Consider the following 12,600-nt stretch of genomic DNA (forward strand, 5'->3'; position numbering starts at 1 on the left):
CAATCCTCTTTGACACCAGGGACATGGGGACCGTTTCCTCATTAACTGGGATAGGGAGCAACTGGAACTCTCATTCATTGCAGGTGGGAGTGTAAACTACTACAGCGTTGGAAACAGTGGATCGTACATAGTAAAGTCAAACGTCTATCCCTCCCGTGTCCCAGCTTTTCTGCTCCTAGATATTTACCCAAGAGATGTGAGAATATGTGCACGTGTGCACAGCAGCTTTACCCATCATAACCCCGCACTGGAAAAAACACAAATGTTCACCAGCAGGAGAAAGGCAAAACGAATGGTGATATGCCTACAATGGACCAGACCTCGGCGATACAAAGGGACCACAGATACAGGCAAGGTCATCAGTGAGCCTCACATCTGAGCAGAGCCAGACACAAGTGAGCACAGGCTGGGAGCATTCTGATTACATAAAATCCAATGACAGGGGCTTCCCTGGTGGCGCAGTGGTTGGGAGTCCGTCTGCCGATGCAGTGGACACGGGTTCGTGCCCCGGTCCGGGAAGATCCCACATGCCGCAGAGCGGCTGGGCCCGCGAGCCATGGCCGCTGAGCCTGCGCGTCCGGAGCCCGTGCTCCGCGACAGGAGAGGCCACAGCAGTGAGAGGCCCGCGTACCGCAAAAAAAAAAAAAAAAAAAAAAAAAAAAGAAGCAGAAGGGCGTGTGCAGCCACAGCATTGGCTCCAGCTGGGGAAAGGCCTGTGGGGCTCCCATGAAAGGTAAAGGCCCACATGGGTGCCCACAGGTGTTCCCAAACAGCATCACTACGCCGGCTGAGACGACACCGCAAAACAGCATGGAGGTTCCTTCAAAAACTAAACATAGAATTACCGTATGATCCAGCAATTCCACTTCTGGGTATATATCCTAAAGAACTGAAAGCAGGGACTTGAAGAGATATTTGTACACCCGTGGTCATGGTATTATTTACAATAGCCAAGAGATAGAAGCAACCCAAGTGTCCATCGACACATGACTAGTGGTCATAGACAGTATGTGGTTTCTACACACAATGCAATATTATTGAGCCTTAAGGAGGAAAGGAATTCTGACACAGGTTACAACATGGATGTTGAGGAAGGAAGAAATTTTCCTCTACCCTTCTAGGTTCTTCTGGCTGGTCTAAGAATTCAATTGCCATGAGACAGACTAACAGGAGAAAAATCTAACAAGAGTTTAACAACACGTGTACATGGGAGAGACCCAGGAGAGCTAACTCACCATAATGGTCAAAGCCCTCACCTTAAATACCACCTTCAGCTAAAGACAGAAGAGGGTGTTGAGGGTAATTGTTTGGCAAATGAATGCTTGCTGGGCATAGAGTGGACTCTGATCTCTAGGCCCTGCCGGGTGTCCCTCACCACACCTAGTCCATGTTCTCCTGCAAATATCACCGGTCACGGCTCTTTTCCTGGAACAGGCCCTTTTTCTACAAACTTTGCGGCAGCTGAGGGGTGGTAACAAAAACTTCGCATCTTATGTTTCTTAAAAAGAATCAGCCTAAATGAATCCTCATGCCAAAGTGAAACATTTGGGGCGGCAAATGTTGTTCCTCAACGCTCTCTAAGCTTCAGTGTTTCCTCACCTGTGAGAGGCGGCTGATAAGAGAACTTATTTTACGTGGTTGTTGTGAGCATTGAATGAGCTAAGCCTTGTAAGCCACTTAGCCCATGCCTGGCACACAATGAGCGCTCCACAGACTCCATCTGTGTCCTCGCGTATCTGGCCTGTATGTGGTGAGGCCCTGAGAGAAGTCAGAGAGGAGGTGGCCCTTGTGCGGGGGTGTGAAGGGTCGGTGGTATCCCTTCCATGGGTGGCAGGGGTAAGGAATAGAAGAACTTGCAGCCCCATGGAAGGCAGCGCACTCAACGTCACCGTTTGGTCACACTCCGTCCTTGGGGAAGCCACGTGAGCAAACATTTAGCACCAGACGTGCAAAGGATCAGTGTCGTATCAGCGGATTAACCAAACACACAGCTGCTTTTGCCTTCAGTGTTTGTGTGACTAGCCTGGGACCGGCCTTACTTCCCGATTTCCTTTAAACAAATTATATGCATTTATTTAAAAAGCAAACTTTAACTTATGATCATAAATGAAAACCATTACCACTTCCATAAATAAAAACTACTGGTGGCCGAAATGGGTGACGGTGGTCATGTGAATTTGGTGGGGGACACCATATTCAAAACGTAGCAGTTGACAAATACCCCAAACATCACCAAATCCAGGAAAATAATATTTTTATTAATTAATATCCTGGCACCATAATACTTTCTGACTTTTGGGCCGCATACTCTCATACTCTTTGCTTCTTCATGCGATGAAGATTTGACATGTTTTCTACAGCAAATGTAGAAAGATCATTCTGTCTTTCCAATGACCTGCTCTCCTCCACTTTGGGTCCCAGGCAACGCGGGACAAATTCCTTTGTGACAGACCTCAGGCCCTGCCTCTTTGTACTGGACCCAGGTGAGTGGGCACAATGGGAAAGAGTGTTCCAGAAGCCACTTCTAAGCTGGGACAGCTGGGAAAAACTGGATTATTCATGGAATAATTTTATTTGCACTTTTGTAGACATTAGATTCTAGTGCTGTTAACTGTCTTTGAGGTTTTGTCATATACCTGTAAACTGGACTGGGTCCTGAATTCTTCTAATTTCTTCAAACATCTGGCTATGACTCAACAAATTAACATTCCCAGTGGTCTTCCACCATCTGATTTGGAATCACTAAGAGCAAAGACTGCCCTTAAATCTCCTAGGAAGGGACTGTACCAGGTCCTCCCAACTATGCTGATAGCAGTCAAGCCCCAGGGACTCGAACCTTGGATACGCCTCTCACAACAGAAGAAGACCCACGTAACACCTGGTCCTGTACAAGGGCTGGAGACCTCCAAATCAAACTGATGAGGAAGAGAAGTCGCTGACATTCAGGAAGACAGCTTCTGCCCGAGATGATCGATCAAGACTTCATACTTAACTAAACATGAAACCCTTTCTCCTTCTTTTCCTCTCCTTTCCTCTGGCATTGACCTGGAAAGATAATGCCCTCATCTGTATCCCCCAAGCCACTGCTAAGGAAGGTAATCTTGCAACTGAATTTATCACCAAAGTTTCCAATCCATCTATAACTATCTAGATCGGATTTGCCTTCACTAAGAGCTTGTCTACGTGCAGTAAAGCCCATCTACTGACACCGGGTTGTGGTGAAAGAAAGTGTTTGCTGCAGGCCACCAAGCAAGGAGACCAGGCAGCTGGTGCTTAGAAAACCCGAACTCCCCAGTGGCTTTCAGGGAAAGGATTTTAAAGACAGGATAAGGGAGAGGGTTGCAGGGCGTGTGATCAGCTCACGGACATCTTCTGATTGGCTGGTGGCGAGGTAATCGGGAGTCAACACCATCAACCTTCTGATTCCAACCAGTCTGGCGTCTACGTGCTTGTGGGCAGCATGCAGTGAACTTCTTCCACCTCGTGCAGGTTTCAATATCTGCAGAACAGCTCAAAGGATGTGGCTCAGAATATTATCTATAGCCCTTGAGGAGGAATTAAAGGTCCTTGACTGTGTTTAATGGCTAAACTATTATTATTTTGTCTTGCTTGACTGTTTTCCTTTGTTTCTGCCTTTTCTCATTTCTCTGATTAAATTTATTCCTTGGAACTTGGGGAAGGCCTAGGAGGCTAAAGTTTTGCTACAGACATGGGGTGGTTGCAGCTGTCCCCAGAAGCCCCCATAGGGTCCTCTTCAGTTACGAATGTCGTGAGAATTAAGCAAAAATGTCACGACCTCTGGATACCACACCAACGGTCAACAAAGCTGTGGGGACTATAGATCGGAAGCCGAGAGTGACGATAATGTCTTAAATTCTGATTTCATCTCTTGGTTAGGCTGAGTTTGCTCAAAAGTGGTGAATAGTTAAAGAGAAAACTACAGGCTCAAAATGGCATCACTTTTGCCAAAGCCCATGATACCAAACCTAGATGTAATACCTGACCTACCTGTAATTTTGACCTTCCCCAGGAACGTAGTCTTAATCAGCCAGTCTGGAATCTTCTGGTCAGTACCCAGGAGGTAATCTGTCTCCTGGGGCCTCTCCATCCCGGGAGGAGGAAGCAGTCCGCATGAGTGACCCTTGCCCTGCTCCCAAAAGAAGGTGACTGGGCGTGAAACAGTCTTTTCTTAGCTTTTGTTACTAGCTCCCTTGCCCTACACTCCTTCTGCCTATAAAAACCTTCCTTTTATTTATTTATTTATTTTAACAACCCATCGGTTTCTTTCTATTTACAACAGAGGAGGCTGCCTGATTCATGAATCATTGAATAAAGCCAATTAGATCTTCAATTGTACTCAGTGGAATTTCGGTTTTCTGACAGCTGTCATTTTCAACTTGGCAGCTCACAGTTCCTTGTCTCCCTTCTTCTCCATAAACCAGCCTGTAGCACCTGCCAGCACTTGCTAGGATACCCCAGGGAAGTCCTCTCTCTGGTGTCCAACTCTGGAACCATCTACTCCTGCAGAGGCCATGCACCTGCTTGAATGGAGTAGCATTTAAAGATGTGGTATCAGGGCACAGAGATAAATAGGAGATTTCAGATATGAAACAGTGGGCTGAAGACACAGCCATTGTTTGCCAAATGCTCCTTCCCCCTCCTGCTTTCGAGTCAGCGTGGAAGCTTCGATGAGCGATGAGCAGGAGGACAGAGGGACTCCCACCAGGATCTCAGGTTGCCCTGGTTAATCTTCCACTCCCCCCGCCCCTTCACTCAGGCCCTGAGTAAACAGATTTCCATTGCCTCTGGTTAGCACTTCCTCAAAAGATAAAAATGGCCTATCAAGAAAGGAAAAAAGTCCTGCAGCCAGATGTCATATCAAAAATCATTAGGGAGGGCTTCCCTGGTGGCACAGTGGTTGCGAGTCCGCCTGCCGATGCAGGGGACACGGGTTCGTGCCCTGGTCCGGGAAGATCCCACATGCTGCGGAGCGGCTGGGCCTGTGAGCCATGGCCGCTGAACCTGCACGTCTGGAGCCTGTGCTCCACAATGAGAGAGGCCACAACAGTGAGAGGCCTGCGTACCACCAAAAAAAAAAAAAAAAATCATTAGGGAAAATATCCTGAATGTCACAGTTATAAACAAGCCTCCCCACCCCATGTCCCCATAACTGGGGAACCTGGAGGTCACAAAACCACGGACACAGAAGCAGAAAGCACAGACTACAGTGAAAAGGTAATGATTCACCTTAGTTCATCCTACTGCAGCTTAAGGGAAAACGTACAAATCTTGGCAAACGCTACGTCTGTCCACAGTAACCCCTAGACATTTTAAGTCCCACAAAATGGTTAGATTCAGCAATACTTTCTTCTCATCTGAGTTCAATTTGCCAAATCCAGCCTTCATGCGCGTGGAGGAATGTGTCCTGTGAGAATGGAATCAAAGCGCGATTTGCATGTCCAGTGTTGATGATTACATTTCCTAGTTCCTACCCCTGTTCATTCATTTCTAGAGCAAACACACCGTGAAGGTGTGCAGCCAGGCAATGCTTACCAACTCACTAGCCTCTGCCACGCAGATGATCCTGGCACGGGGGGCACAGACCGCCACTGACCCTCACAGCTGAACAATACAGCTCCGTCTGGGGTGGGGACATGCCCCTCTTGCTCATGTTTGCGCCCTCTGGCCAGTTTCTTCTCCACCTGCCTGGGTGGTGATGACCGCTTCCCTGGCCTGAGTTTCACCTCCTACCTGGCAAGTGAGAAATGCAGCAGACACGCCCAGATAAGCCACTCCTTCCCTGTGAGATATTCTAAATCTTGCAGGTGGAAACCTTTAACAAATTTGAAAGGTAAATTGATGACAAGCCTTTTGCATCGTTGACCGGTGGAAACTCTGGAAACCTGCCATTCCGGCTCTACCTGGGGGCAGTGTCACCTGAGCTGGCTACACCTCCCGCTGAAACTGTTCAGGACTCTGTGGGGCCCTCCTGGGTACAAAAGCCCCACTGTGACTCCTGTTTCTTTCTTTCTTTTTTTTTTTAAATTTTTTTATTTTCTAAACAACCACTTGATTTTATTTACATCATAAAAACTGATCCCATTTCTTGTTGATAAAAAAAGACTTTAGTCTCCTAGGCTTTCCCTTGGTTCCAAAGAGCAGACTCAACAGTTACTAAGTAGGGAAGTGAAGGAATGCAGAAACAAAGGAAAAGCAATCAAAAAACAATAGTTCATGGAATTCCCTGGCAGCCCAACGGTTAGGACTCTGCACTTCCACTGCAGGGGCAGGGGTTTGATCCCTAGTCTGGGAACTAAGAGCTTGCAAGCTGCGTGGCACAGACAAAAGAAACAAGAGTTCTGTGAGGGGAGCCACTGACTGAAACCACCCACCCTGGTGAGGCACCACAGTAACCATCTGCATGAGTTATCTTGAGACAGGAAGTCCTGATAAAGAATGCAGAACTAACAAGCCACCACCAACGGGAAGAATTCGGGCAATGGCAAAAGGAGAGACCAGACGCCAGTCCATATACCCTACCGACCTCCCAGAATCCTCCTCGCTGGAATCCATCTTGGCTGAGCAATGCACTCGCCACCAGGAAGGACCCTGAGTCAGAAGGATTGGCCAGAGACAACCCGGAACCGAATCCCGTCACCGTAAAACCCGGAACTGCGAACCACGTGGCAGAGCAATCCTCCTGGCTTCCCTGACCCTGCTGCTCTCTGCCAGGGCTCCCCTTTCCAGTAAAGTCTCTTGCTTTGTCAGCACACGTGTCTCCTCGGAAAATTCATTTCCAAGTGTTAGACAAGAGCCCACTCTTAGGCCCTGGAAGGGGTCCCCCTTCCTGCAACAGTTCAGCAATAATACAGCATTCTAGCTCCTCCTCGAGGGATATACATAACAATCTGATACCATCTTTGAGTTGTTCTGCAGGAATTAAGACCCCTACCCGGGAGGGGGATGGTAACATGCTCAGACCCCAGACTGCTTGGAACCAGAAGGTTGATGAATGAGATTCCTGGAACACTACCATTACCTCACCACCAACCAATCAGGAGAAAGGCATGCCCCCTGCAGCCCTCACCCCCAATGTTCCCTTTAAAAACTCTTCCTTAAAAGCCACCCGGGAGGTTGGGGGTTTTGAGCACAAGCCCCCTGTTCTCCTTGCTTGGTCCTGCAATAAACATTTTTCTGTTCCAAACGCTGATGTTTCTGTTTGTTCAGCCTCACGGAGCATCGTTGGGCACATGGAGGCTGACCACGGCATCCTCTCTCTGCTTAAGGTAGGCAGTCCTCACCGGGCTGGGGGTGGGGGTGGGGAAGCAGGGGACCAGGACTTAGACCCTGTCCTTTGTCTTTGCCCTTTACCCCGTAGCATCTGTCTCCCCACCCAACCCAGCCTCACTCACCCTCTCTCCTCTGTCCTTCCTCCCAGTCCCTCTGCCTCTCACAAGTCTCTCCCTGTTCCCCCACACAGCCCTCCACTACTGCCAGGAGAGCAAGTGTGTCTCTCCCCTCCCACACTGGCTGTGCTCTTGGTAATCATGGTAACCATGGTAACCACTGGATTACCTTCCCCTTCCCCCTTTGTGCTCATGGCTCTGCATAAGAGAGTCAGGGTCTCAACACCTCCCAGCTCTACCCCAAAACAGGCCTTAAGTAGCATTTTGGATAAAATAACTCAGAAATTTACTTGAAAAGAAGACGGTATCCAGGAATTCCCTGGCAGCCCAGTGTTTGGGACTCCACGCTTTCACTACCGAGGGCCCGGGTTCAATCCCTGGTTGGGGAAGTGGGATCCCACAAGCAGCATGGCGTGGCCGAAAAAAAAAAAAAAGAAAAAAAGAAGAAGACAGTATCCAAGGACCCAGGCTGAGCATGAGCCAGCAGGTTCAAGGCTGTCATGGGGGCCATGGCGTCTGGCTGGCCCTCCTGCCCCAGTCCTGGCCTGACCTGGCTTATTTGTGTCCAACTCTGCGTTCCCCCCCCACCAAGCTGCTAGAGGTACTGACGGGGTTCGGGGCAGGCAGCCACTTTGGCATATGGATTATTTTGAGCTGAAGATAATCAAGACCTAAAAAGACTCAGGAAGAGCTTTTCACCTCCTGCTTAACTGCCTAAAAGAATTTAGACAGAGAGCCTGGTCCACGAAGAGAGCCCTCAACAGAGAGAACTGCAGAGGATGGGCTGGGTGTGGGAAGCTGGGGAACTGGGTGGGATCCCACTGTCTCTGTGCGGCATGGTAAACGTTCTTCCCATCTTCCAGTGAATTAATTCCCTTTGACGCCCCAGACCCCTACCCACTTCTCCCACCTCAGGATGCACATAAGCCCCAACTGACCTACTGTCTTGGAGCCTCTTGTGTCTAAGTGAGGCTCCCATACGTACGAGATTCAACTTTTCTCCTGTTAATTTGTCTTACGTTGATTTAATTATTAGACCAGCCAAAAGAACCTAGAAGGGTAAAGATATTCCTCCCCTACACCAAAGTCTGTCCCCTGCCCTCCTGCCATTTTAGCATCTGTGTCCCTGGGAGTATAAAAGAACAAAGAGAAGGTGGAGGTGTCTCTCCAGCCTGACTTAACAGAAGTTTATATTAAAATGAACAAAGCAAAACAAAATCAACCAAAACCCCTCTCTTGCACTCAGACCAGGATCAGGGTCACAAACGCTTAAAATGCATCGCTGAGGGGGCTTCCCTGGTGGCGCCGTGGTTGAGAGTCCGCCTGCCGATGCAGGGAACACGGGTTCGTGCCCCGGTCCGGGAAGATCCCACATGCCGCGGAGCGGCTGGGCCCGTGAGCCATGGCCGCTGAGCCTGCGCGTCCGGAGCCTGTGCTCCGCAACGGGAGAGGCCCCAACAGTGAGAGGCCCGCGTACCGCAAAAAAAACCAAACAAACCAAAAACACCCGCATCGCTGGGCTCCACCCCCGAAATAGCTGGTTGAGTGCAGAGAATTTCTCTTTCAAACAAGTTCCCAAGGGATGCTATGCTGCTGGTCCTGAGACCCCACCTGGAGGACCACTGGCCTTCAGAAAAGGGCTGATATTCTGCCAGTTCGCACCTGGGGACTTCCTGGTCCTTTTCGACCAGCGTCGCCTCTGACTGGTGGGTGTCTACATTTTTTTTTTGCGGTACGCGGGCCTCTCACTGCTGTGGCCTCTCCCGTTGCGGAGCACAGGCTCCGGACGCGCAGGCTCAGCGGCCATGGCTCACGGGCCCAACCGCTCCGCGGCATGTGGGATCTTCCCGGACCGGGGCACGAACCCGTGTCCCCTGCATCGGCAGGCGCACTCTCAACCACTGCGCCACCAGGGAAGCCCCGAGTCTACATATTTTGAATATCTCATTTGCCTACAGGGACCAGGGAAGTAATGGGTATACCTGGGCTGGATGAAATGCCTGGGCCCCTCAGTCTAGCATGTCACCTTCTCACTTTTGATGGGTATAGGAAACATGTCCCTGTCCTCTTTGCTCTAGGCAATGAAACACAGGCCCCAGCAATCGGCAGGGGCAGGGACTCAGCAGGACAGAGGCTGTCCAGCCCCGTGGGGGCAGCTGTGCTCAGCCGCAGCTGATGCTGCCTCTGGGAAGACCAGCCCAGTATTGCCCAAAGAAGCCAGAACTTCAGATTTTTCTGTGAATGTTTCCTGTTTTTAAATGCTAGCAACTGATTTAGAACCATATTTCTTAAGCTCTGCAGGTCAAACAAAATACACCTTCAGGTGGAGTCCTCTGAGTTGTGAGAAGTGAAGGCTGAAATGTCCTAACACCTTCCAAGTTCAGTCCTCTCATCTGGAAACAGAGAGGACAATTCTCAAGCCATGGGGCTCTTGAATGGATAGGATGAGATAGTGTGTATCAAAGTGCCACGTAAATTGAAAAGAGCCGTGTAAATGCTGGTTGACACTGTCCCCGTTGCCATGTTTCCCAGAGACTTCGGGCAGTTGCAGAGCAGGGGAGGGAGAGGGTGTGGGTGGAGGGAGCTTTACTAGGTAGGGGGAAAGGGAAGGCCTCCGGGAGCACTGCCACCCCCCATATCCTCTGTGCCTCAGGGCTTCTGCCCCCCATGGGTCTCCTGTCCCTCACCCCTCCTACCTCCTGGGATGACTCCTTGGAACCCAGGCAAGGTTTGGGTCTCTTGAGAATGTCCATGAAATAGTTAAAATTTGTGAAGCCACTGTACCTAGGGTATGCTCGGGCTCCAGAAACTTTATGACGAAACCTCATGAAGCCAGAGGGCAGCGTCTAACGAGGTGGGGCAGCCAGCATGGAACCTCCAACTGCCCGCCCTCAGCCTTCCTGGGCCTGGGTATATTGGCGATATGTGTACCAAAGAGAGAGAAGGCGGGCTGGAGGCACGGGGAGGACACCAGGTTCATGGGAACCGCAGTTAAGTAGATGATCTCAATGAAAAGTGGTTCTCAGAGGGGACTAGTTACATAAACCATGGACTGTGTGTACTGTGGGCTATCATGCAGCTATTAAAAGACTAAGTTAGATCCACATGCGTGAACTGGGAGGGCGGCCCCTGATCTATTCACAAATAAGTTTCAGGGAAAAATATATTTATGTGACAGTGTATATCACATGAGACTTCTGTATTGGGTTGGCCAAAGAGTTCGTTCAGTTTCTTCCATAAGATGGCTCTAGTAGCGCTGAGTTGTCCTTAACTTCATTCAAAACAATTTTGTTAGATTGTATGTGACAGCTGGTGAATTTTTGTGCAGCCATTTTAACATTGAAGATGGAAGAAGAAAAGCAACATTTTTGGCATATACGCTTTATTTCAAGAAAGGTAAAAACGCAACTGAAACACACAAAAAAGATTTGTGCAGCGTATGGAGAAGGTGCTGTGACCGATCGAACGTGTCAAAAGTGGTTTGCGAAGTTTCGTGCTGGAGATTTCTCGCTGGACGGTGCTCCACAGTTGGGTAGACCAGCTGAAGTTGATAGCGATCAAACTGAGACATTAATTGAGAACAATCAACGTGATACCATTTGGGAGGTAGCCGACATACTCAGAATATCCAAATCAAGGGTTGAAAATCATTTGCACCAGCTTGGTTATGTTCATCGCTTTGATGTTTGGGTTCTAAGTAAGTTGAGCGAAAAAAAACCTTCTTGACCGTATTTCCGCATGCGATTCTCTACTTAAACGTAATGAAAACGTTCTGTTTTTAAAACAAATTGTGATGGGCGATGAAAAGTGGATACTGTACAATAATGTGGAATGGAAGAGATCGTGGGGCAAGTGAAATGAAATACCACCAACCACACCAAAGCCTGGGCTTTATCCAAAGAAGGTGATGTTGTGTATATGGTGGGATTGGAAGGGAGTCCTGTATTATGAGCTCCTTCTGGAAAACCAAACGATTAATTCCAACAAGTACTGCTCCCAGTTAGACCAGCTGAAAGCGGCACTCGTCGAAAAGTGTCCGGAATTAGTCAACAGAAAACACAAAATCTTCCATCAAGATAACGCGAGACCACATGTTTCTTTGATGACCAGGCAAAAACTGTTACAGCTTGGTTGGGAAGTTCTGATTCATCCGCCGTATTCACCAGACACGGCACCTTCGGATTTCCATTTATTTAGGTCTTTACAAAATTCCCTTAATAGAAAAAAATCTCAATTCTCTGGAAGACTGTAAAAGGCACCTGGAATAGTTCTTTGCTCAAAAAGATAAAAAGTTTTGGGAAGATGGAATTATGAGGTGGTCTGAAAAATGGCAGAAGGTAGTGGAACAAAAGGGTGAATATGTTGTTCAATAAAGTTCTTGGTGAAAATGAAAAATGTGTCGTTTATTTTTACTTAAAAACCAAAGGAACTTTTTGGCCAACCCAATATATCTATGTCATATATATCATGTATGTGATGTCATTGTTTAATAAAACCACCCCAAACCCCAAACCATGTTTATATGCAGCAGAGAGGAAGAAAAGTCTCCAAGTTTAACACCGCTCATCTCAGGACAGGGATTAGAACGCGGTGTTGGGGGGTGGCGGGAGGCGGTAGGGAATGAAGGTTTAACATTTTTCCTGTCATTTCAGTAATGTTTGACATTGCAATGGGTCTGAGTGACTTTTCTAATATAAAGACATCTAACAAATACACTTTTTTTTTAAGATTCCAGGTATTAATCAGGTAAGTCTGGGTTTGAATCCTGCCTCTGCCACTTACTAACTTGGGCATGCGATATAACCTCTATGGGCCTGTCTCTTCAACTGTAAAATGGGTTAATAAGAGTACCTACCTCCTAGAATTATTACGAGGATTAAATCAGATACACGTCATATGATAAGCACAATGTCCAGAATTGTCTCAGTACTTGCTTGCAATTACTTTTACCAAAGAACATAATTTTCGTGTAACCCACCTACAACAGACCCCAAAATGTACTGTGGCTCAACCCCAGTCGTCTTCTTCTTGTTCACATTTCAGTCCCGGGCAGGTATGGCGGGTGGCAGGTGGCCTCTTCCATAGTCATGCAAACACCCAGACTGCTGGGATGCTGCCATCCACTAACACGTGGCTTCCCAAGTTGCCCTGGGAGGTCTCCGCTCTCCTTTGCTCAAAGTAAAATGGTCTCCTC

Source organism: Stenella coeruleoalba, assembly GCF_951394435.1.
Source record: "Stenella coeruleoalba genome assembly, chromosome: 19".
Taxonomy (NCBI): Eukaryota; Metazoa; Chordata; class Mammalia; order Artiodactyla; family Delphinidae; genus Stenella; species Stenella coeruleoalba.